This window comes from Manis pentadactyla, chromosome 5 (assembly GCF_030020395.1).
Source record: "Manis pentadactyla isolate mManPen7 chromosome 5, mManPen7.hap1, whole genome shotgun sequence".
Lineage (NCBI taxonomy): Eukaryota > Metazoa > Chordata > Mammalia > Pholidota > Manidae > Manis > Manis pentadactyla.
The window spans coordinates 106545149-106572781 of NC_080023.1; the positions used below are offsets into that span (position 1 = coordinate 106545149).

The following is a 27633-nucleotide window of genomic DNA, read 5'->3' on the forward strand; positions in this document are numbered from 1 at the left end:
TGTACAGAAGCTTTTTAGCTTGATATAGTCCCATTTGGTCATTTTTGCTTTTGTTTCCCTTGCCCGGGGAGATATGTTCATGAAGAAGTTGCTCATGTTTATATCCAAAAGATTTTTGCCTATGTTTTCTTCTAAGAGTTTTATGGCTTCATGACTTACATTCAGGTCTTTGATCCATTTGGAGTTTACTTTTGTGTATGGGGTTAAACAGTAATCCAGTTTCATTCTCTTGCATGTAGCTCTCCAGTTTTGCCAAGACCGGCTATTGAAGAGGCTGTCATTTCCTCATTGTATATCCATGGCTCTTTTATCATATATTAATTGACCATACATGCTTGGGTTTATATCTGGGCTCTATAGTTTGTTCCATTGGTCTATGGGTCTGCTCTTGTGCCAGTACCAAATTGTCTTGATTACTGTGGCTTTGTAGTAGAGTTTGAAGTTGGGAAGCGAGATTCCCCTCTGCTTTATTCTTTTTTCTCAGGATTGCTTTGGCAATTCAGGGTCTTTTGTGGTTCCATATGAATTTTAGAACGATTTGCTCTAGTTCATTGAAGAATACTCTTGTTATTTTGATAGGGATTACATTGAATATGTAGATTGTTTTCGGCAGGATGGCCATTTTGACAATGTTAATTATTCCTATCCAGGAGCATGGGATGTGTTTCCATTTATTGGTATCTTTTAAAATTTCTCTCATGAGTGTCTTGTAGTTTTCAGAGTATAGGTCTTTCACTTCCTTGGTTAGGTTAATTCCTAGATATTTTATTCTTTTTGATGCAATTGTGTATGGAATTGTTTTCCTGTTTTCTCTTTCTGCTAGTTCATCATTAGTGTATAGGAATGCCACAGATTTCTGCATATTAATTTTGTATCCTGCAACTTTGCTGAATTCATATATTAGATCTAATAATTTTGGAGTGAATTCTTAAGGTTTTTCTTACATACAATATCATGTCATCTGCAAACAGGGACAGTTTGACTTCTTCCTTGCCAATCTGGATGCCTTTTATTTATTTGTGTTGTATGATTGCCGTTGCTAGGACCTCCAGTACTATGTTGAATAAAAGTGGGGAACATGGGCATCCTTGTCCTGTTCCTGATCTTAAAGGTAAAACTTTCTGCTTCTCACTGTTAAGTACAACGTTCGCTGTGGGTTTGTTATATATGGTCTTCATTATGTTGAGGTACTTACCCTCTGTACCCATTTTTTTGAGAGTTTTTATCATGCGTGGATGTGGAATTTTGTCAAATGCTTTTTCAGCATCTATGGTGATGATCAGGTGGTTTTTTTCCTTCTTTTGTTGATGTCGTGGATGATGTTGATGGATTTTCGAATGTTGTACCATCCTTGCATTCCTAGGATGAATCCCACTTGATCTGGATGATCGTTTTGATGTATTTTTTAATTTGTTTTGCTTATATTTTGTTGAGTATTTTTGCATGTATATTCATCAGGGATATTGGTCTGTAATTTTCTTTTTTTGTGGTGTCTTTGCCTGGTTTTGGTATTAGACTGATGTTGGCCTTGTAGAATGAGTTTGGAAGTATTCCCTCCTCTTCTACTGTTTAGAAAACTTTAAGGAGGCTGGGTACTAGGCCTTCACATAATGTTTAATAAAATTCAGCAGTAAAACCATCTGGTCCAGGAGTTTTGTTCTTAGGTAGTTTTTTGATTACCAATACCATGTTCCTTGCTCATAATTGGTCTGTTCAGATTTTCTGTTTCTTCCTGGGTCAGCCTTGGAAGGTTGTATTTTTCTAGAAAGTTGTCCATTTCTTCTAGGTTATCCAGTTTGTTAGCATATAATTTTTCATAGTATTCTCTCATAATTCTATATATTTCTGTGCTGTCCACAGTGATTTTTCCTTTGTCATTTCTGATTCTGTTTACGTGTATAGACTCTCTTTTTTTCCTTGATAAGTCTGGCTAGGGGTTTATCTATTTTGTTTATTTTCTCGAAGAACCAGCACCTGCTTTCATTGATTCTTCCTATTGTTTTATTCTTCTCAGTTTTATTTACTTCTGCTCTAATCTTTATTAATGTCCCTCCTTCTACTGACTTTGGGCCTCATTTGTTCTTCCTTGCCTTGTTTTGTTAATTGTGAGTTTAGACTGTTCATTGGAGACTGTTCTTCTTTCCTGAGGTAGGCCTGTACTGCAGTATATTTCCCTCTTAGCACAGCCTTTATTGTGTCCCACAGATTTTGCGGTGTTGAATTATTGTGGTCATTTGTCTCCATATATTGCTTGATCTCTTTTTTTTATTTGGTCATTGATCCATTGATTATTTAGGAGCATGTTATTAAGCCTCCATGTGTTTGTGGGCTTTTTCATTTTTTGTATAATTTATTTCTAGTTTCATACCATTCTGGGATCTGAGAAGCTGGTCAGTACAATTTCAATCTTTTTTAATTTACTGAGGCACTTTTTGTGGCCTAGTATATGATCTATTCTTGAAAATGTTCCATGTGCACTTGAGAAGAATGTGTGTCCTGTTGCTTTTGGATGAAGTGTTCTGTATATATGTGTTTGGTCCATCTGTTCTAATACCTTGTTCAGTGCCTCTGTGTCTTTACTTATTTTCTGTCTGGTTGATGTGTCCTTTGCAGTGAGTGGTGTGTTGAAGCCTCCTAAAATGAATGCATTGCATTTTATTTCCCCCTTTTAATTCTGTTAGTATTTGTTTCACATATGTAGGTAATCCTGTGTTGCATACATAGATATTTATAATAGTTGTATCATCTTGTTGGACTGACCCCTTTATCATTATGTAATGTCCTTCTTTGTCTCTTGTTACTTTCTCTGTTTTGAAGTCTATTTTGTCTGATACAAGTACTGCAACTCCTGCTTTTTTCTCCCTGTTAGTTGCATGAAATACCTTTTTCTATCCCTTTACTTTCAGTCTGTGTATGTCTTTGGGTTTGAAGTGAGTCTCTTATAGGCAACATATAGATGGCTCTTGTTTTTTTATCCATTCAGTGACTCTGTCTTTCGATTGGTGCATTCAGACCATTTACATTTAGGGTTATTATCGATAGATATGTACTTACTGCCATTGCAGGCTTAGGTTCGTGTTTACCAAAGGCTAAAGGGTAATTCCCTTACTATCTGACAGTCTAATTTAACTTACTTTGTATGCTATTATGAACACAAACTAAAGGTTCTTTTTTTTAATCTCCTTTTTCTTCCTACTCCATTTTTTATATGTTATGAATCATATTGTGTACTCTTTGTCTATCCCTTGGGTGACATCTGTTTAGCCTCAGGAATACTTCCATCTATAGCACTCTCTCCAGAATGTACTGTAGAGGTGGTTTTGGGGAGGTAAATTCTCTCAGCTTTTGCTTATCTGAAAATTGTTTAATCCTTCCTTCAAATTTAAATGATAACCTTGCCAGGTATAGTATTCTTGGTTTGAGGCTCTTCTGCGTCATTGCATTAAATATATCATGCCACTCCCTTCTGGCCTGTAAGGTTTTTGTTGAGAAATCTGATGATAGCCTGATGGGTTTTCCTTTGTATGTGATGTTTTTTTCTCCCTCTAGCTGCTTTTTAAAGTGTTTCTTTATCCTTGATCTTTGCCATTTTAATTATTATAAGTCTTGATATTGTCTTCCTTGGGTCCCTTGTGTTGGGAGACCTGTGCATCTCCATGGCTTGAGAGACTATCTCCTTCCCCAGATTGGGGAAGTTTTCAGCAATTACCTCCTCAGTAGCACTTTCTATACCTTTTTCCTCTCTCTTCTTCTTCTGGTACCCCTATAATGAAGATATTGTTCTATTTGGACTGGTCACACAGTTCTCTCAATATTCTTTCATTCTCAGATATCCTTTTTTCTCTCTGTGCCTCAACTTCTTTGTATTCCTCTTCTCTACTTTCTATTCCATTTACTGTCTCTTCTCCTACATCTAATCTGCTTTTAAATCCCTCCATTGTATGTTTCATTTCAGATATGGAATTTCTTAATGATTGAATCTCCATCTTAAATTCATCCCTGAGTTCTTGAATATTTTTCTGTACCTCCATGAGCAGGTTTATGATTTTTATTTTAAACTCTCTTTCAGGAACATTCGTGAGTTCAGTTTTATTTGGCCCTTTTTCTGGGGTTTGGGAAATTTTGGTCTGAACCAGGTTCCTTTGACGTTTCATAATTCTGTGTGTTGCCCTCTAGTGCCCAGAAGCTCCAGTCTCTGGAGCTGCTCAGCCCCTAGCATGAGGCTGGGGGTCATAAGGGACCAGCACTCATGCCTGCGGGAGGAAAGAGCTGTTTCCTGATTCTCAGCTGCAGTGCCTGTCTCCAGTATCAGAGCCAGTGTGCCGAGCACACAGGTTTAAGCCTTTGTGCTTTGCATCTCTAGGTGTTGTAGGTGGGGCCTCCCTCTGGCTGGCCTGACACCATTGCAGTGACTGCTGGTTTGCAAGCAGGTGCCGGCAGGCCAGGAGGAGGGCACAGCTGGCTGCTTGTCACAGCGTGTGGCCTCGGAGCTGAGTAGGCAGCCAGGGGGATGGAGCACCAGACAGGCTCCTCAAAGTTCCCAACCTGCGGGGCAGAGCACACCTGGACAACCTTGTCCACCTATCCCTTCTCCCGCGCAGCACGCTCCGTGTAAATCCCGCCCCTTCAGCAGCCCTCTTGCTGCTAGGAGGGTTCTCAGACCACCTGTCTTTCCTTTATCCCAGAGTGTCCAGAATGGATCCCCGCCCTCCGCAAACAGCCAAATCTCAGTCTCTCAAAGCACTCCTTCTGACCCAGCTCCCCAACCCCATCAACCTCCAGAGCACCACACAATGTAGGTTTGTGCTCAACACAGACCTCCAGGGCTGGGTGTTCAGCAGGCTTAGGCTTCCACCCCCTCCCCGCTCCATTTCTTTTCCTCCAGCCTTTGAGCTGAGGTGCGGACAGGGCTTGGGTCCCAGCGGATTGAGGCTTTTCGTATGTTACCCTGTTTCGTACGTTGCCCTGTTTCTTGAGGTCTGCTCTGTTGCAGTCTGGTGCCACCTTTTTTCCTGCTGCTGTTTTATGGCTAGTTGTATTATATTTTCACACTATATGTAGTTTGGGGAGGAATTCTCTGTCTCACTTCTCACGCCACCATCTTGAATTCCTTCTTTCTCTGAATATATTTTTACTGGCAATAAAAATATGATATGAAGGTTCTTTCAGTATCTCTGAAGAGTCTGAAAATTCTCCTTTTCATTAAATACATAGATGGTTATAGTCTATGATAAACATCTGGGGTTTTCATTTTCACCTGACTTTATGGTATTTTATTCAGAAAGTCTTAAGGAAAAGTACATTGGGCTTAGGAAAATTATCCTTATTGTAAAAATAACTAATAAGCTATATGATTACATTTATATGAAATGTCCAGATAAAGCAAATGTATGGAGACAAAAAGTAGATCAGTAGTTGCCTGGGCTGGGATTGAGTTACCAGGGGATTAACTATAAACAGATATAAGGCAACTTTTTGGGGCAATGAAAATGTTCTAAAGGTGGATTATGGAAACAGTTGTACAACATCATAAATTTACTAAAGATCTTTGAATTGTACACTTAAAATTGTGATTTTTATGGTGTGTAAATTATTCCTCAATAAAATGGCTTAAAATAACTTATGAGACAACATGGTTAAATTTCATTTAATAATAATTTACCTAAACTGATATTTCCATTGTAAAAGGCAAAGATGTTGATTCAGATTATTTCATTAGGAAAACTAATTATTGCCACTCTTTAACTGTTATATATATATATATATTTGTATTATATATTTACATATATATTTTATAGTTTTGTATATTATATAATATATAGTTATTTCTGTTACTCAATTATGTTGTACTGTCCACTTGAATTTTCAAAAATATATATTCCTATGTAAAAAATACTAGAATGGTCTTTTTATTTGTTTTTTTTTCTTGTCTTGTTATGTCCAGAAAATTCAGATGATTTCTTACCAATATCTTGGATTTTCTACTCTGAAAATAATATAATTACCACTTGCCTTTTTTAATCAAGGCATTCTTTCAGAGCTGACTATAAAGTGAATTCTTCAAATATTTTTGATACATGTCTAAGGTTAAGTTTGAGAGTTGTTCACATTAGGAGAAAAAGCCATATTTAGTAGACTATAAATTTTTAACAATGGAAGATTTAATTACTGACTTAAATACTTGCTAATCTCTGCTCATTTCTCCATTGCCAAGCATAAGAATTTCCCACCGCTGATATCTTTTGGCTTCATACTTTTAGCTTCTGTTTCTAGAATTGTGTTCTCATGTCCAGTTGAGCAATAATGCTGATTTTTTTACTTCACAGATATGTGCTACCAGAACAGGAAAATTAAAGCTGCAAGAGAATATAGAAATCATATAGCCCAATTTATTAAATTATGCATTTGATATGGGATCCTCAGTGGTTAAGGGACTTGTTTGGATATATAGAGTTATATAGTTAGCTAGGGAATATTCACAATAATCAAGTTCTTAATTCTCCTATTCGTCCTTTCATCTCTGCCTTTACCTCTTACCTCAGATACATGTTCCTCACTACAGTGAGATTAAGTGCTTATTGATGTTATTTTTCCTGAAAGAGTTACATTTTAATAAAACATTTCTAATGCCTTGAAAGTCCTCAGGACTTAAAAGAATCTCTTAAAGTGAAATTTCCAACACTCTCACAGTTTCAATAACAATAAATAACAGTACATATATCTTTAGTAATTTTCTTGTAGTGAGAACATACTCTTTGTACAAAATTTTGAAAATGCAATAAACAAAATATGTACTCTTAACTTGTGAAGACAACCAGTAATGATATTTCTGTTAACTGTTTTGTTTGGCATTTAAAAAAATGATTTAAAAAAACTAACCAATTTTATACTCTGCCTTTTTCACTAAATATTATGTTTATAATTTTTCACTAAATGTAAATTTCTCATGGTTTTATGGACTATAATAAACACTATCTTTAATGGTTGCATACTATAGATTTACCAGGTTAGGTAGGGTATGAGTATTTCTAATATTCTTTTTACCTAGTACTAATAACTCTACAGAAATTTTGTACTGTATTATATTCTAACCAAGAATTATGATGTCACTTTATTGCAATATTTTAATTGTTTGGTGAAAATGCTATCTTCAGAAACATTTTTTTCTAATTATCGTATTTTAATTTTTTGATTTTTCTCTTGAGAAAAATTAAAGAATAAATTTGTTCTTTATGTCCTAACTCATGTAGCTATTGAAATCTTAATCTCTTCCATAATTGTATTTTAATCTTTTTATAGTTCAAATTTTAATTTTTTATTGGAGACATTTTTCTAGGTGGCTTTTACTTTGAAATTTCATTTATAATGTTCCTTAACATGCATATAAGTCATCTCTATAGCTTCTTCCTTTGCTTTTAGGAACTTTATAAACTGCTTTTTAGAAACTGAGATAATCTTCAGGGTAAGATATTTGGAGATAAGATGGAACTTCTACTGCATTACAAACTAATAAGCTTTATATTTTTAAAAAATCTAAAAAGTTCTGCTTTAAGCAGTTTATTAATGAAAAATAATTTCAGAGGTCTGTGTGGTCATCTTTAATTGTGATAAGAGGTGAAAGAAAAATGACAAAGCAAATCTCAAGTATTTACATTTTTATTTTTACTTCAAATGTTACTGTAAATGATATAATATCCAACTACATTTAAAATTATGTGCAAGACAATATTGCTAGTGTTAAAAATAATTTGTCCAACTAAGGTAACAGGTTAATGCTACAGTTACTAATTTTACTAGGAGAAAAGGTACAGTAATCCTCATTTTCCCTTAAGTAAAGCTTCTTTTTATTATAAAAGGGTAATCATAAAGAATTATTAATTGGATACTTCCTCAAATGGGGGATAATTAAACATGGAATATTTGGGATATATATTAAGATAGAAGTCATTTAAAATACAATAAACATTATATTATTTTGTAAATCCCTTTCTCTCATGTTTGTTAAGGGAAAAGCCAGAGATTCCTTTTGTGCATACTAAAAGATATAAAAATGTTAAATTTGTGTCTCATAGCTCTCTATGGAAAAGGAAAAACTGGTGTTACCATAAACATCCTCTTTTCTTTGTATGAGTAGTTGAAGCTAATTGTAGGTGATTGGGATTTCATTTTATCTCTGGTTATCATGTTTAGAATCTCATCTTATGTGTTTTAAGAGTAATGCCTGCTTGCAGTTAAGTACATCCATTAGCTGTTAAACAGTGCCTGTACTCAGTTGGTAAATGTCTGCTCAGATGATGATAATGCGGTAACAATCTGATGGGTAGAGCAACTACAGTATTACATCTGTGCTGATGGTACAGGAACTGTCTTGTCAGGTTCTAACACCATCAGAGGGGAGCACCTTCAGTGCAAGTGGAGGAAGACAAAATAATAGCTTCTTGCTAGAAGTACAGTAAGTGAAGGCTTATATGAATATCTCTTACAAGTCCTTGAAGGACTCCTTAAAAGGTGACATTTTTCCATCTTTGCTTTCAATCCTTGCTCATGTAATGAAAATAAAGTGGGGAACCTAGAAATATGGGTTTAGGTAAATTCTCACTTTTATATTCACATGCTCTAAGATTTTAATCAATGAGTGCCAAATGGAGACAAGAACTTATATTTAATAACAGACTATGGTATGCCTATATTTTAAATTGTTAATCCTCACAATAACTCCATAAACTCAGGGAAGATTAATGACTTGTCCAAGGTCATACAATCCCAAACAGGTAGAGCCTGTCCTTGAGCCATGTTCTATCTGACCGTGAGACTTAACTCCTTTCCTCTTAAGCAGATATGTTTGCTGTATGAAGCATAATATGAAATAGATATGGAAAAGTATACTATAATTTAGTATAGTACACTTACTCGTTAATGCCAAATGATTGAAACAAAGAAAGGGGAGAGTGCTCCAGACCAGAATTATCAGGAAAAGTGGTAAGAATATATAAGTTGAATTGGACTATGAAGGCTGGGTGGTTTATCACTAGATACTGATATTGGCCTCAGCTGGAATGAAAAAATAAGAGAGTTTTGGAAATAATTGTTTGTCTGTGTTTGAAGACAAAAGGGAAGATGGTCTCTGAATGACTTAAGGCCACCATCTATCTCAATTACTGGTGTCTCAGTACTTAACAAAGTGCCTGATACCTAGGTAGGTGCTTAACAATGTTTAAATGGTGCTTACAGTGTTAGTTGAGTTGAAAATATTCTGGAAGATGAGAGAAACATAGTTCAGAGTGTATAGTCCTGTAATGTTGGATGTAGCTGAATTAAGAGCACTTTCTCACAAGTTGTTAGTTTGATGTGGGGAGTTGGGGTAAGTGGGAATGGTGAGGAAGAGAGAGAGTGAGCAAAAGTCAGCTTTTCCTCTGATGTAGAATAATGGGTCTAAAAAAGGAGGAATTTTGAAGTCATGAGCAAGGGTGATAAAGAGTTAACACCTGGTGCCCTCAGCCAACTTTAAAGGATAGGAGACTTCCTTGCAGAGCTAAGGGGAGTAAAAAGGATTTGATTTAGTCACTGAGGCAAGGGCACACAAGTTCATAAAAGAAGAACCAAGTACCAAGCATCAAGGACCAAGTTGAAATTTGAGAGAGCTATGTTTGGATCATGTTTATTCCACAGGGTTTTTCTATTTTCTTCTCTGCAGAAATCTGTGGTTCAGTGCCCAGGAAATCGTTCTGCCTTAATATTTGCTATTCTGAATCTGACATATGCAATCATACCAGGTTCCATACATTTTTCAGTTCATGGGACCTGTCTGCAAATGTATCCCTAGGCTTTTGTGCGTGGATAGGACAGTAGGTAAGCACAAATTAAAAACATTCACTCTGTTCAGGCTTCTTCCAAGAATGCCTAGAAAAGCTTCAGGTCACACAGCTCACGTGGAAGAGCTAGAAAAACAAGTTGGTGGGGAAAGCTAATGGGTTCATTTTTGCACTTCTGATGATTGTAATATTTTTAGTAGTTATGATGTAGAGCTCTGTCCTTCCCATCATCTAACTATAATGTGCAAGAACTGATTATAATGTCCTCTTTGACTGACATCCTAGGCACTAAAAACCCTACAAAGCTGGAGGCACTAATTACCTTCTCTTCCTAATCTGAATTTTGTGCTTTTGCACTAGCATTCTGAGAGGGCCTCCTCCATCACTGGGGACATTTACTTCCACTGAATTCAAGAAACTAGATTTTGAATTAAAGATTTGTGGAGAAGTTGATACTCATAACTTTATAGCAGCACAAATAAATCAGTGTGCCTTTATTTATTTACTTACTTACTTGTTACTTAACGGTTTGATTTATATATATTGTGGAATGATTACCGCTACAGGTTGGGTTAACATCCATCATCTCACATAGATACAATAAAATAAAAGAAAAAATTTCTTGTTGTGATGAGAACTCTTAGGATCTCCTCTGTTAACAACTTGCCTCTGTATTGTAGAGCCACATGGCATTCTTTTACTTGTCTTTGGGTGCACATTTGTATACATTTCTGTTGAATGTGTACCTGGGAATAGCATTGTTGGGTCTCCTGGCATAAAACCATATATATAGTTTTCCAAAGTGGTAGCACCAGTTTATACTCCCACAGCCCTATGTGAGAATTCTGGTTGCTCCGTATCTTCCTCAACATTTTAACCATTTTAGAGAGTGTACAGAGGTACTTCATGGGGTTATTGGATTTTCCTAATGCCTAATGAGGTTGAGCATGATTCAGTATGTTTATTAGCCATGTGGATATCATTTTCTTTGAAGCTCTTGTCCTAGTTTTTTGTTGATTTAAAACACCTCTTGCACTGGAAAGCAGCTTTCCACCCACACAGCCAGACTCTTTGACTATGATACCAGGTTTGTTACTGGTCTTTCCATCACTATGCCCATTCTTCCTCCTGTGGTCTCAACACAGTTGGAAGGACGCCTGGGTCAAAGAGCATGTGAACACTCCAGCTTGCAAACAGTGCCAAACCATTTTCCAAAATAGTAGCATCGGTTTACTTCTCACAGGGAATCATGACAGATCCCATAGACACATAGCCTCTAACCCTTGGCATGGTTGGCCTTCTTGTTTTTTTGTTTTTTTTATTTTATTTTTTTGCTATACAATTTTTTTATTAAGGTATTATTGATATACACTCTTATGAAGGTTTCACATGAAAAACAATGTGACTACTACATTCACCCATATTATCGAGTACCCCCCATACCCCATTGCAGTCACTGTCCATCAGTATAGTAAGATGCCACAGAGTCACTACTTCTCTTCTCTGTGCTACACTGTCTTCCCCACGATCTCCCACACACCATCTATAGTAATCATAATACCCATCAATCTTCTTCTGCCTCCCCCACCCCTCCCCTTTGGTAACTGCTAGTCCCTTCTTGGAGTTTGTGAGTCTGCTGCTGTTTTTTTCCTTCAGTTTTGCTTTGTTGTTATACTCCACAAATGAGGGAAATCATTTGGTATTTGTCTTTCTCCACCTGGCTTATTTTACTGAGCATAATACCCTCCAGCTCCATCCATGTTGTTGCAAATGGTAGGATTTGTTTCTTTCTTATGGCTGAATAGTATTCCATTGTGTATATGTACCACCTCTTCTTTATCCATTCATCTACTGATGGACACTTAGGTTGCTTCCATTTCTTAGCTATTGTAAAAAGTGCTGCAATAAACATAGGGGTGCATATGTCTTTTTGAATCTGAGAACTTGTATTCTTTGGGTAAATTCCAAGGAGTGGTATTCCCAGGTCAAATGGTATTTCTGTTTTTAGTTTTTTGAGGAACCTCCATATTGCTTTCCACAATGGTTGAACTAGCTTACATTCCCACCAGCAGTGTAGGAGGGTTCCCCTTTCTCCTCATCCTCACCAGCATTTATCGTTCTTAGTCTTTACAATGTTGGCCATCCTTACTGGTGTGAGGTGATGATACCTCATTGTGGTTTTAATTTGCATTTCCCTGATAATTAGTGACGTAGAGCATCTTTTCATGTGCCTGTTGGCCATCTGAATTTCTTCTTTGGAGAATTGTCTGTTCATATTCTCTGCCCATTTTTTAATCGAGTTATTTGCTTTTTGGTTGTTGAGGCACGTGAGCTCTTTATATATTTTGGATGCTAACCCCTTGTCGGATATGTCATTTACAAATATATTCTCCCATACTGTAGATTGCCTTTTTGTTCTGCTGATGGTGTCCTTTGCTGTACAGAAGCTTTTTAGCTTGATGTAGTCCCATGTGTTCATTTTTGCTTTTGTTTCCCTTGCCTGAGGAGATGCATTTAGGAAAAATTTGCTCATGTTTATATTCTATTTATTTTTATATACACAAACTTGTATTGCCTGCATATGAGATAATCATAAAAGTTTATTGTAAGATACTCATGAGATTTGTGTGCTTTTTAATATTAACATGGAGACAAAGAGGGTTCATTTTGTCTCCTGATTTTCAGATTCCATTGGCAGTTAATCAGTAACGGGATCCTGTACCCCTTTTTGGTGTGCTGTTACCTGAATTTCTTGTGGTAACACTAAGAGGTAGAAAGAAAAAAAATGAACTTTGGGTTTATGTCAGCTGAAAGGAAAGTGATTTGCTGAATTACTGAGCACGTTGGAAGAACGAAAAGGCAGACTCTATTTTATTCCTTTTAGGTTAAAAAAACAGGAAATGCTTTTGACTGGTGACATTACAATGTGTTATATTTATTAGCTTGAAGCACAGAACTATTGTTTATCTCCAACATCTTAAAGAAGAGACTATGGTCTAATATTAGAAGAAAGATAATTTAGTTTATGGTTTTTCTTTTTTCAAAATTCAATTTTCTTCCTTAATTTTTTTCTTCTTTTTACATTATTATTAGTTGTAAGACTTGGGCAATTCATTCTGCTTCAGTTTATTTAACTTTAAACCTTAAAATAGAGTTATACTAACCAACCTATTTAAAGGACCATTGTGAAAATTAAGTGAGATCATAGCTGTAGAATGATTAAAATGACTAGATCAGTACCTGATAATTACTCAGTGAATATTAGCTATTGTTTTCAATTTAACCAGTATGGCTTCAACCACACTTTAAGGGATAATATTCTAGCTTGGCCCTTTACTAGCTCTGTGACCTCAGGAAAGTTACCTTTTTATACCAGTAACTCCAAGGGGTTGGAAGTCCCCGTGCAAAATACCTTTGAAACCGAAATCAGTGAAAGGGAGAAATAAAGTGGGAGAAACCCGTTTATTGCTTACAAGCAGTTGTCCACATCTGCTCTCCCTTGTCTCTTGAGACAAGGCTGCAGAAGAAGAGACCCCTACCCAACCTCTCTGGTCTAGATATGTCCTAGCTCACCCTTGTAATTACCTAATGATATGGAGATGGATGACTTTTCTCTACCCCTTGGAAACACCTACTGATACAGAGATGCACTACAGCCAGTCGAGAGATTCTGGAAATATTGTAGTTTTATCCACAGTACCTCAGTTTCTACATCTGTAACATGGAGGTAATATTGATGCTTACCTTGTAGAGTTTTGTGAAAATCAAATGAGTTATGCATGTTAAAGTTCTTAGAACAACCTGACACATAGTAAACCTATTGTTATAATTATTTTCAACATTATCAGGCCTTTAGTTAGGACAAATTTTTTAACGACTCAGAAAAATACTATTAGTACGTTATTCTACATCATGGCGAAGTAGGAAAATAAAAATAGATGACAAAAATAGATGAAGAAAGAGAAAGAAGGCAGACTGATAGGAATAGTTAGGAGAGTAAATACTATAAAAGCAGGCAGTATAAAACATACATGCTCAGAGAGAGAGAACAGATATGAAAGTTCCAGAAAGTTCTTCCTACTTCTAAAATTCATTTATTTGTTTATACACACGCATACACACATACACACACACAGGAAATAAAATCCCTAGACTGGAGTATGTGCTGTATGGGCTACTATCTCCCACCACTTAATAGCATTTATTACACTCTGTTCTGTTTGCTTGGTTAATAGTCTGTCTTCCCATTCAGGCTTCAGACTCTTTGAAGGCAAGAAACAGGTATGTCCTGTTCATCTTTGGAATTATAGTGTCTCTCCCATAGAAGTACCCAATAAATATTTAAATTTCCAAATAAGGCTCTGCAATACTAACTTGTATTTTCCCATGACTTTTGTCCTAATATTTCCCATAAATGTGCCTTGAATATGAAATACATATATCTTCACTGCATTTAACATTTTTTTTACTAAATTTTTATTTTCTTTTTCATTTGAAAGTCTCAATACTTACATACCTATGCTATTTAACATAATAATGCACACCACATCTTCAGGAAAATACAATTGTCTTGGTCACCACACTTTATATCATGTTTAACTTTTCTATTATTCTTTTTTTTTAGACTCTATTGTTCTTTTTGTTTGTAAAGCAGCATGCTTGATGCTTCAACCAGTGGCTTTTTGCCATGCATTCTTAGTGCTTCTTGGAACATTGGTTTAGGAAGTGAGGTAATTAGTATATAAACACTGTGTAGCAGAACTACTCTAATTAGTGCCTTTTGGCCTGAATTCAGTGATAAACAAGTAAGATGCACATCAGCATTCATCCTAACAGTTTATAAAAATCATGTTATGGCTGTTATGGGACAGCATATGCTAGATATATTAAATAATGTAGTAGTTGATACCACGAGGAAGGGTTCCATCATGTCAATTTAATAGTCTCCATGTAATGAATTAACTGCCTAACTCTGAAGGCTTTCATTAGTCTTACTTATTCACAAATCTTAAACTTAGTCTTCGTGTATCCCTAATAACTTTTCACAACTATAGTGAAACATTGCCTCTCTAAGCTGTAACTAAATCAATTTCTCTATGTTCCTGTAAGCTGCCAGCAAAAGAAGAGCATTGATTTAGGCCATCAAAATGATACTCAAAAAACCAAGCAAAATATTTCTTACCTACATTATAGGTCCTTCATCAAATTGTCTTTGGTTCAGTTTACTCTTTCTTACGTCCCTTACTTGTGAAAATCACTACTCCTATTTTTGAAGTATAAATGCTCAGAAGACTTTTTTTCCCACTAAGGTGTTGTTCTGTCAGTCAGAATTACTCAAACCACTGTCCACATGGAGACAGATAATTTTTTTCTAGAGACGAAGAACAAACCTTTCTGCTAGGTAGCTCATTTTTTAGAACTACTATGGACTTGAAATTGGGCAAGGGAATGAGATCTAGGTACCAGTTCTTATGAATCTCATTTGTACTCACTATGTTTGTTGTCACAAACCCCTTGTAATTAATTTTCTTGTATGAAATTACTAAAAATGGAAAGTAATATGTAAAAAAGTTGAAAACTTAATAGATAAATATTTGTCAAAGAAGTGGAAATGCAAAGTTTGCCCTAAATTCTACACACAAGCACCTGAATAAACAGACACATCTTTCCCAAGTTTAATAGATTCTACAAGATACTTCTACCAAACTTTTAGGAGATATAAGTCCTGTCTCATGCAGGTATTAAAAAAGAAAAAAAAGTTGGATTGGGAAATGCTGCCTGACTAATTTTTCAAAACTTGTTCAACCTTAATTCCAAAGGTATAGTACAAGAAAAGAATATTGTAGGTCTGCTCACTGACAGTGACAAGTGTGGAAATTCTAAGTGAAATGTTAGCTAATTAAATCCAACAGATTTTTTTTAACACAGTATTTATCTGCAAGGCAAGGATGGTTTAACATAAAAAAAAATGAAATCTACTATATTAATGGTGAAATTACACAATAGAAAATTATGATTATGTAAAAAAATGCATAAAATTATTTGATAAAATTTAACTCCAATTTATGACTTAAAGTCTGTAAAGCTAGGAATAGAAAGAAACTTTATCAACTTAATAAAGGTTATATACTAAAACCTGTAGCAAACACCAAAATTAAAACTTTAAACTTTCACGAAGCTTTAGAGTAGGACAAACACACCTGCTAAAACTGATATTCTTGATACAGATCTAGCTAATCCATTAAGAAAAAAAATTCAAGTGAAATAAAGATGGACAAAGGGAGAGGGAAAAGAGGAAAATAGACAAACAGTCCTTATCTGGAGATTATTTGATGTCTAGATAGATGAAATATTAGAGTTTGGAAAAGCAAGTATATACTTTCAAAAACCAATAGTTTTGTTTTTCACATTAGCAGTAATTACATTTCAAAATTCACAGTATTTTTAATATAATTCACAAAAATTATAATGCATTTATGCATTAACCTAAAAAATGTGTAACAACTCTATAAAATAAATTGTGAAATGTTACTAAAGGATAAAAATGAAGACTTGAATAAATGAGTAGCTATAACATGTGCTTTGATGGGGCATAAACAACATAAAGATGTCAATCTTCGCAAATGCAATTCCAATTAAAGTTATCGTAGGGGTTTTTGAGGAGCTCAGTACACTGACTAAAATTAAGAACAAAACTGCACAAATACATTTAAAAAGAATGATTATTTACCAGATTTTAAACTTCAAAAATCAACAGTTTTGTTTTCACATTAGCAGTAAAAAAGTTGGAACAAGTTGGATTTATTACTCATTGCAGGGTTGGGGGTGACACCCACTGTGGAGAATTGTGGGGCATCTCGTCAAGAGGATGTTCAGAAGGACTTAGGAGCTCTGAGCCTATGATTAAAAGAGGATTAAGATGGAACTTTGCTCTGGCTAGGATACTGTCAGAAAGTAGAGGTAATTACATGATTGGTTATCTCAGTTAAATCTTATCTAAAAGGAGGGAAGAATAAAATAAAGCAAAGCTGTGATTGGCAAAGAAGCAGCAGCCACTCTTACTTGCTGGGTTGGGGAATGTTTTGTTGTTTTGTGGCATGGACAATGTTCGTGTTTTGTCTGTGTGTGAACCTGATTATGCAGTGGTCTTCTGTTTGTCTTGATCCATTATGGTCAGAGTGGCCTTGCCTGGTTGATGTTCTGTGAAATTGCTATGTTCAGCAGAACAGTGAGTGTCAGGCCAGCTTGTAAAAGCAGGAAGGCTTTTTTGATAATACCAAGCCAGCTCCCAGATGTGATTTTTCTCTTGCACAGTACCATGTGCAGCAGCACAAAGAGAACTTAAAACATGATAGATTATTTTAAAAGGCTGACAACAAGAATGTATAGCATATTATTTGTGTAAACTAAGCACATAAATAAAACAATAGTATGTATTATTCAAGGATGAATATACATACAAGCAAATGCACAGGTTTTAATTTTTAGTGAGGGTGGAAGGAAGGGGCCAGCAGCTGATACTGGTGATGAAAGGAAATATTAAGTAAGAGAAGAGCCTGTGAGACCATTGTGATTGTGTGCTGTAGACTGAGGATTCTGATAGTTCGGTTTTCGGCAGCTGAAATTCAAAAGCCAGTCTATATACGTCAGCAGAAACATGGTTTGGGGAAAAGTGAGAGCATGTGGCCCAGCTTCTTATTTGCATACACTACCCTTGCCTTGTAGAAGGAGGTGGGGGAGGAGAAATGTCTTTAAACTTCTCCCATCGTTTTCATTTCCCCCAGCTGGAATGAGCTGCTGAAATGATAGCATGTTGATGCTTGTTGAAATAAATCATTCCCACCAGTGTAAAGTGAGAGCATTAATAATTCATGTAGGAACTTAACTTTAAACAAACCCAAAAGCTTTGGAAGTAAAAACGACAAAAAACATAAAACAACAAAACAAAAATGACCTCACCTCATATTAGATAGAGAAAGCTAGCTTATTACACCTTAGGTAAAAGATTTCTTCATAAACCTTAAAATTATTGTGTTTGGTCATGTTATTATTTCATCATTTACTTTTAAACTCAGAAGAGCTTGTGTGTTTTAGAAGCAGAAACTTCCTATTTCCTCCCTTATCAGTGATTCTGTAAAAGCAAATGTCCTAGTTTTGAATCACTTCAACTTTCAGATAAATACTTAATATTAAGAGCATAGATTCTTTAATTAAGTGTGGATAAAATGAAGATTCCTGTGGCTAGGATTCTCACCTGGCCCTGGTTGGCTCACTCACTACACACGTGTGGGCCATACGTTGCTATTGACTCTATATTAAGAGCTCCGCCCAGTGCTCTAGGTGACACAGCTGCAAGGCTGCAGGAGAGCAGACCAGAGGCTGGAGTGGTGGCAGCACCGAGGGCAGAGCTAGCGGACAGCTTTGCAGGCTGAGAGGCCCAGAGTTAGACACGGGCTTGCTGCATGCAGACTCGCTCTGAGTGAACAGGATTTTAGTGATTGATCTGCCACCATGGAAATAAAGTTGAGTATAACCCTTTCACCCCAAGAACATTCTACTATCATTTCTTTGGTCACATTGAATCCATAGTGAACTTGGCTCAGGGCTGAAACTCATTGGCAAGACATTTAGGAAGGAAAAGTTATTATTTTGACACTATTCTGCTCAGTTCTAAAGTGAACATGTTAGGTTTCTGTCTCCTGGGGTCATCATTTACATTATCCAGTGTTTCCACCACATTGGACCCCAGGACTTCCCAGGTGTGATCCAGATAAGCTAATGTACCTGTGGAAGGCATCGCCTCCCTGCTGTCTTAACTGTTCTGTTCTTTGTTGGCTTTGTTCTGGAACAGGTGCCTGCTTGCCAGTGGGTTTCAGCCCTGGGCAAGTTCACTATGGATTCAGTATGACCAAAGAAATGACAGTAGAACATTCTTGCGGGGAAAGGGTTATACTCAACTTTATTTCCACGGTGGCAGGTCAGTCACTAGAATCCCATCCACTCAGAGCAAGTCTGCATGCAGCAAGCTGGTCTCTGCCTCTGGGCCTCTCTGCCCACACAGCCGTCCTCAGTGCTGCCACCACTCCAGCCTCTGATCTGCTCCCCTGCAGCCTTACAGCCATGCCACCATGTCGCCCGGAACACTGGGCGGAGTTCTTTATATTGAGTCAATAACAACGTATTGCCCTCATGTGTAGTGAGCTAGCCAACCAGGGCCAGGTGAGAATCCTGGCCGCAGGAACCTTCACTTTATCCACAGTGTCTTAGTGTTATTTCTGAAGCATTCTTTTTCTTAATTTATGTCCTTTTTTAGTCAGGGAGGGGCAAAAGTATACAAGATTCAAAATCTGGATATTGTTTTTAAGGATAATTACTCTTTATTACACTACCTCTGTAAGTTCTTGGTAGAACCTTAGGTTTCTTCCATGTCTGCTAGTACATCTAATGAGTTTTGATTTAAGAAATAACATGCCTCCATCTGCTTTCTTTAGCAATACCCTAGTTGGTGAATTACTCTGGAATTTTATAAGCTGTGATATCTCTGTATTGTGTAACACCTATTTTCTTGAAAGAAGCTACATTGTTTCCTCTAGAACTTACTCATTCAGACTTCTTGAAATTTCTGTGTTTATCTCTAAAAATATTTGACAAATTCCATGTTTGTTTTCTGTAAATAGGATTAAGAAGGAACTATGTTCTCAAAATTGAATTGTATATAAGTTGTGCAAATACACATTTTACTGTAAAATGGTATTGAGAATGATAGCTCACAATCTCTTTTAAACCTGTAACATTGCTGACATTATTATGTTTGCAATAAAATACTAGGAAAATAATATTGCTGTATCCATACAGAATTTTAAATTTTAAATTCCACATGCCCCCTATGCTTCTGTTAATACCTGCAGGTAAGTTTCCTACAGCTGCATATGGTTCATTCCAGATTCTGAAACTCACTTGTAGTAAAATATGAGCAAAAAATGCTTGATCTGCCTGTGAGTTTATGGAACAGAGGGAACTAATGGATAGAATTACAATTTTATCTCCTCCTTTCCCCCAACAGTTTTCCTTTCTAGATGTATTTATGTTTTCTATATCCCTTACATCCTTGGGCCAGAATTATAAAGCACAGTAAAAGCCAAAAAAAAACGAATACCTTTTGAGGAACTGCTTTCAAATTAGTGTGCTTAACCAGACAAGGACCTTAAGCAGTTTTTCCCATAAATACTAGCAATCTGGAAGGAGGAGTAGACTGAGGGCAGACAGGTTGCTTCCTCACCTAAATATCTGAATGTGATTTTTTGAAAACTCTTCAAATCATCAACTCACACACACTTTAAGTAGTACTTTATTATCTCCATATCATTAATGGAACTTGCCATAATTTTCCATACATGCACACACACATAATAAATGTCACCCTCTTGCAACTGCTGTAAGAATTAGTTCTTATAACACTGGGCATTCTGTTGAAATCATTAACTTGAAGTGTTCTTTCCAGGGGGATTTTATCAGAAAGGATATAAGGTGTTTTGAGCTAGTCCAAAGGAAAGGGAAAGTTAATAAAGAACTTAGTAATATAACAATTGATTTAGCTATTCTACCGGTACATTTTGGAACTAAAGTGATTTTTTTTTTAAATCTCTTTAGCCACTGTGGTGGTAGGAGACAGATTTCGTATTTATAGAGGTTCATTTGCAGTACATTCAATTCAGCTTTAAAAGTAATTGTGGTTGGCACTGTAGTAGGAAGTCATGTGGGGTCACTGCTGACATCTAATACCCAATGTTTCTAGTGGGTATGGACCAGAGTTTGATTTTTTTTTTTTAGGAGAGGATTATATATCTATCTAGGCAAGGTCAAATCTGTTTTTTGGCATTCATACTAGAATTCTCTGTCTTGTTTCGTATGTTTTTGCATATTATAGACAAGTAGTACATCCCATGATTCTCCAATCAGAAAAATTCCTGAGGATACAGGTGTTTAATACCGGAAATTAGTTTACCTTAAAGCACTTCATTATTTTGAAGGAGAAATGGATATTGTCCTTAATTCTACATTTATGAAGAAGTTTTAACTACATTTTAAAATTGTATTTTATTACCTGATATACCAGGGGTGTGGGTGATACTCTTTTTGTTCTTAGGTCTCAGTATATCTGTTCTTTAAAAATACTGGGTGTTTAAGTGAGCCCTTAGTGTAAACCCAGTTCTGCCCCAAACTCACCTGTGATTTTGATTGGTTAGTGTGATTGGTTTTGACTCCTCTGGCCCTTTTATGAAGATTACCTTGTAGTTTCTCTAGCTTGCATGATCTATGAAATACCTAATACATTTGCTTTTGTTTTGTCATTTTAGATATGCAGTTTAATTATTCCAGAAGAGTTTGTACTTCAGTTAAGTTTCATTAATGTCTAGATGAGCATTATCAAGGGCCAGGCCAATTGGCTTGTGAACTCAGTATCAGAAAGTCTGAATTTGAGTCCCTGATTTGCCACTCAGTTTGACTCTGTGGTCTCAAGCAAGTCACCAAATCACTGTGGGTTTCAATTTCCTCTTCATTAAACTGAGGAAATGACACCAACTCTGCCTACCTCTTAAAATTGCTTGATTATTTTCTAATTGAAATATAGATACTGAAAATGCTTTGTAAACTTGTCTTGCCAATGGGTTTCAGCCCCGGGCAAGTTCGCTATGAATTCAGTGTGACCAAAGAAAATGACAGCAAAACGTTCTTGGGGTGAAAGGGTTATACCCAACTTTATTTCCAGGTGGCAGGTCAGTCACTAAAATCCTATTCACTCAGAGTGAGTCTGCATGCAGCAAGCCGGTCTCTGCCTCTGGGCCCCTCTGTCCTCACAGCCGTCCTGCACAGCCGTCCTCTGGGCCTCTGTCCTCAGTGTTGCCACCACTCCAGCCTCTGCTCTGCTCTCCTGCACCCTTGCAGCCCTGCCACTGTGTTGTGCCCAGAGCCCTGGGCAGAGCTCTTTTTATAGAGTCAACAGCCATGTATTGCCCACAGGTGTACAGTGAGCTAGTCAACCAGGGCCAGGTGAGAATTCTGGTCACAGGAACTCTCATTTTATCCACAAAACTACAAAACATAAGATCATCATTGTGAACCATTCTTCTAAGCTGCATGCTTTTATAACTGAATTTCCTTTTATACATTTTATTATGTAAGAAAATATATTTTTATATAAAACTGCTAGTTTAAATAGCATTGTCCAATGAGGCCAGTAATTCTTAGTATAACAGCTGGAAAATAATAGAAGAGACACTCAGTGGCTAGTTATTCAGGGTAGCAGTAACTTTTTTCAACTTACACATCAATTTTCATTACACTCTTCCTTTTTCATTGGTATCAAATGCTTCTAGAATATAGATAATTCAATTCAATATCGTGCCTTACACATAGTGGCTGCTCAGATGTTTGCTGCCCTTCTCTAGGCATCAGATATTCCTATTTACCTCTCAGCTGTAAATAATTGCATTTTTATATTAGGGTATAAAACTGTTGGCTTTCCTCCATTCATAGTTGTTATTAAAGAAATTCTTCACAGGTGTTTGCTCCATTCCCTCAATAGTTCTCTTTTTTCCGTTCTTCAGTGACAGAAGAATGAGAAGGAAAATACTCCCTGAGACTGGATAGGTTCTGTCCAATCAAAAGATAGTTAATTCCCAGTTTACATTTTTTTCTTAATTTCCTCCCATCAGTTATTTCCATCAAAAGCCACTTTAAACCAATTTTCATGTAATAAAAGCTATGCTTTGGTTAATGGGAGCTGATCGGGTTGGGGGATGTGGCAAGGAAATGCCGTAGAAATCTGAGATGGATTGCTCAGATTTATTTGGTTTTGTATGGTACATAGCCTAATGGGAAAGAAACCAAAATAACCCTGAGCTATATTCCCCAAGTCTGGCTGTACATCAGAATCACCAAAATGAGCTTTGGAAAAACAGGGATTTCCTGGCCCTGCCACTGACAGACAGTATGTTGGTTCATCTCTGATGAATATTGTGATTAAAGAATAATGAACAGAAGGAGGTGATTTTAATACAGGTAATTAGAAAGATGAATACAGATTAATAAAGATGGAAGTTATACTTTTCCAAAATAGTGGCTTTTCAGAATATGAGATAGTTTGACATTATTGTGTTCTGCCTAAGATACCTTTTAAAGTTTAGTAAATATCTGTTTCAATAGAAGTTGGTGGACATGTCATGTTGAAGCTAGATGCTTTTTTTCTTAAAAGGTAATGTGCTCCTCTGATTTGTAAGTTTTAGTTTTCTAAAATTTAATAACCTTGTAAAAGATACCTCATTTTTAATTTAAGCTAGTTGGAATGTCTAACTGAATGCCTTTGATTATAAGTTGCAGTTTTCCTGAAGGTTTTATTCTTGAAGAATATTGACATTTAGTGTCATAAAAGGACAATAGTGAAAACTGTACTCACGTAAAGAGTGATAAAAGAATTGAACATACATATTGTTGGGGCTGCGGGGTAAAACGCTTGTGAGGACATCCTAAGAAGATGGCTTATTTGTAAAGAAAATACCATTTGCTATTGTTTGGCCATTCAAAGAATGGGAGTAGAGGTGTGGAGAGCAGGGATGGGTACCTGCAAAGTTCTGATGAACAGCACTTCCTGGCATGTGAGTGGAATGATGGACAGACTGCATTAAAGATTAGTTTGTCATTCCAGTGGCTCCTAGACTCTGCTGTTTGAGGAGAGGAAATGAGAAGTGTCTGGATACAAAGGGAAAGACTGGGAAGAAAAAGCCACAACCATGATTTTGTAAATGCCTATTGTGTGGTCATTGCTTGTAAAGAAGATAGGCAGCAATTTCTAGGCATTCAGAAATATAAATGACCACAAAAATGAGAAGTCCAGGCTCACTTTACCTTGATTTTTACTTCTTTATGGTGAGCATTTGTGTTTACAGTGCTCTCTGAAACAAATCTGCAATCACATTTCCTGTAAATTCTTTACCACTTGTCATCTCACTTTAATGAAGTTCTCATTAACTTGCATGTGTAGTCACTCCCTAAGTTCATTCTGGGGTTGCTGATATCACTTATAAAGAAGAAAGTAATAAAGACATCAAGTGACCAGTGTGCTGTTTATGATTGCAAATTCTGGTTGTGACCAAGAATATACTGTGATTTTCATTCAAAATACATCATTTGCTCTTTATAATTAGAATATGTAAGGAAACAGTACAGTTCTTTATTTATTAAGAATATAAATAAATATTCTTTTGAATGTCCTGTTTGAAGCTTAGAAAATTCTGGCACCAAAATTGTATTTATTCCTAATTATACATAATAATTGTAGCAATTGAATCTAAGCTAAAGTGATCCTCCACAGCTCAATGCTCTAGGGAAAAAAGGCTGAACTCTAGCCTTTAAATATTATGCTTCTGGATTTTAAGGAAAAAAAGGAAGGAAATGAAATTACTTTTTTATTCTTAGTCTTTTGCTTTCATTCCATATTATTAAATATGTAGAACACAATATTATATAGTCCATGTAAATTTAATTATCTATTTTGAGGATTTATATATTCTAGTATCTGTTCCTTCATCAAATAGATACATTCCTATAAAATTTGCTCTACAGCTTTCTACTTACTTTTTCCCAATGATTTCCATTTTAACATAAAAACTGTAAACCATTTTTCTAGTTCTGACACTATCATATAATCATATTTTTATTGTATCGTTGATATTAAATCTTCTATGGCTTTCAGATATACAACACAGTGGTTCAATAGTTACCCATATTATTAAATCCTCACTCCCACTAGTGTGGTTACTATCTGTCAACATAGAAAGATTATACAGAATCATTGGCTATATTCTCCATGCTGTATTACTATCCCATTACCAATTTATACTACGATTAATATATTCAGTGGTTTGTGCATTTATATGCACAGTACATGATTGCTGAATATATAGGCAAATGACCACATTAGGATTCAGTGTCTCAGTGAATACAACCAGACCCTAGGTTCAGAAACACATGTTCTATCTTTACATGTGTATTGTAGGTGATTGTCAGTCAGTAAGTATATTGAATATACCATATCCACCCACAGGCAAGCAAGGTTATGGGAAACAGTTGCAGAGACTCACGGAACAAAATTAACATGAAGCGAGAAGGTGGCCCGGATTGAGATTGAATTTTAAAGTATAAAATTGTGTTGACAAATGCAACTATTTTTATTGCATATGAAGTCATATCAATAAATACAACTATTTCTCCTCTGAGCGAGGCACTATGCCAAGCTTAGTAGTGGGTTCTCTATTATGGAGAAACTTAGGGAAAAGTCTAGTTCAGATAGCTAGACATAGTGTATGAAAAATAGTTAATGCCTCTGCAGTTTTTAGCATTAGTTCAAAATACATGAAGAAATATCATAAGAGGTTCCAGGTGATTTTACAGATCAATTTAAAACCAAAAGTAGAACCACAGTTTTGACTCGTGGTAGTCTAGTGGTATGATTGATAAATCCCCATTATCCATTTATGCAGCAGAAGTACTATATTGCAGAAATAAATGAAAGATAATGTGGGGAGCACCTGTGAGGCAAAATGGCATCTAAAATGAGTGCTTTTTCCTCTAAAACGGGTGATTTTGCCCCCCAGGGAACATTTGACTCTATCTAGACATTTTTGTTTGTGACGACTGGAGAGAGAGATGACTCATATCTGCTGGGTGGAGGCCACAGGCTGTGAAACATACTACAGTGCACAAGACAACCCCCACAACAACAATCTGGCCCCAAACGGTCATACTCCTGAGATTGGGAGACCCTGCTCTACAGTATTCCCATTCTGTCATATTCCTCCTGCCTTTTATAGGAAATCTTATTCACCTGTGATTTTCTGTTTCTGTTTTCTTCATTCTTTTTCATCTGCTCAGAGTTGTAAAATTTACCACAAGTGAGCCTGGAATATAGAACCAGGACCAGAGCCACATCATCACTCAGTTTCCTTTCCTTTCTGCCTAGAACCTGCGGATGCCTTTTTTTTAATTTGACTTTTCCAGCCTATACTCACCCCAGAAATCCCCTTTAACCCACAGCTCACACTGGTCATATTCAGATCAGTTTGTTAACCACAAGATAGAAACCATCACTTTGCACACAAATAATAAGATGGACTCTCCAAGGTGCCATACCCTGAACAGGCTTTTTGCCACTGTTTTGTTTCTCCCCAGTTCCCTGATTGGCTGCCCACTTTGACTACCGCCTTGGCCTTCCCTCTAGCCTACCCTGGCTTGTGGCCTGGATTGCTTCTACTGGTTTCATCTGAGTTAATTTTAATCTTATCCATTTGCTAAGATTGCTTGAATATTGGAAATGCCTATTTGCCTAAATGTGTAAGAGATGGGGAAGAGAAGTTCCCGATGTTGTTGGCACCAGCGTAGCAGTTGAAGGGGTGGATATTTCCCCACTTCAGTAACAGCCCTTTTGGCATCACACCAGCATCCGAATTAATTCCCGAAAAAATGTGTTTTTCTTCAGTTTTCCATCTCAGCACTAATGATCAAGGCAAAAAATGAAGCAGTGTGTTTTCTGTATCTAACCTCACCTGATGTCATAGGCATGGCCAGATTTCACAGAGATGAATAGAGGACTTTGAAATATCACTTTTCTAGTTAGATTTCCATCTTTCCTGTGTATGTTTAATAGAGTCAGCAGAATGAGAAAGGGTTTGAAGGGTATCTCTATCTTCTCTTCCTCCTCCAATGAAAAGACTTCCTCTCATAGATTAGAAGACAGGAGTTAATAATACTGGTATTCACAGGAATAAAAGAATTGAGTATGCCTGAAGAAAATCAGGTGCTACTATGGGTGGCTTTATCAGATAGAATCATGACTTCTGTACTGTCTAGTATTATCAGGGGCATTTGGTTGTTCATATTTTTTTTCAAAATGTAGTCTTTGATTGCGTGGGTATTGCGAAGAATGTTAGTAAGCCAGTTTGTAGATGAACATTGTCTCACATTTCATCAAAATCTATGCTTACAGTTAGAATTGGACCCTTTCACTGTATGCTACAGAAAGACTCCATCTCTTTGATACCTGAAAATTGTCTTAAAGAATACAGATTTTAAAAACTGCTTCCCTGCAAAATTTTGCAGAGATGTCACTTTTTACCCATTACTCTAATGAATGCCCTGGTCTTGCTATCTAAGAAGCACTTTTCATGAACTGGTAACTTCTGGTAATTATGTCTCAATTGCAAGCAGCTTGACAGAATATTCAGAAGAGCAAAGAAGGAGGGGTATTGTTTGTTGTTTGCATTCACTTACTCATTTTAAAAGTGAAATTACTGTTTAACTCATACAAGTGTTATCATACACAGAAGAAATATAAACCCTGTCTTTAGAGATTTCTGTCAAGTATTACCAGCTCCATAATGTAAGCATCACTTTTGTGAGAAGCAATGTCTTAACTGATGGATTGGTTTGGATAAAAGGAACCGAATTTGCCCACCTCAACCTATTCTGGGCTCTTTTTACTTTTGGGGAACACCTGGAGGCAGAGAGATTCCATGGTGACTACTCTGTTACACTGTAAGTTTAGAGTGAAGACTTTTCCCCTGGGGGAGCCTGGAGTGACTAGGTACCTGTATCTAATTCAGAGGAGAAATGTTGTGAAGCTTATGTACGTATACCTGGAAGCTACATTCTGCAGTAAGAAAATAAAATATTTTGATATGTTGATCTCCCTGTTTCTTACTCCTCTGTGTTCTCATCCTCCTTCTCCATCTCCCTCTCTCCCTCTTCCAGCCACTTCCCATCCCCT

At 36.4% G+C, this 27633-nt stretch overlaps 1 protein-coding gene across 5 annotated transcripts in view; it reads left to right on the top strand.

Annotated features, from left to right (window-relative positions):
- Window positions 1-27633, top strand: part of AFG2A (AFG2 AAA ATPase homolog A) — a 383456-nt gene that overhangs the window by 234258 nt on the left and 121565 nt on the right. The window lies entirely within an intron of this gene.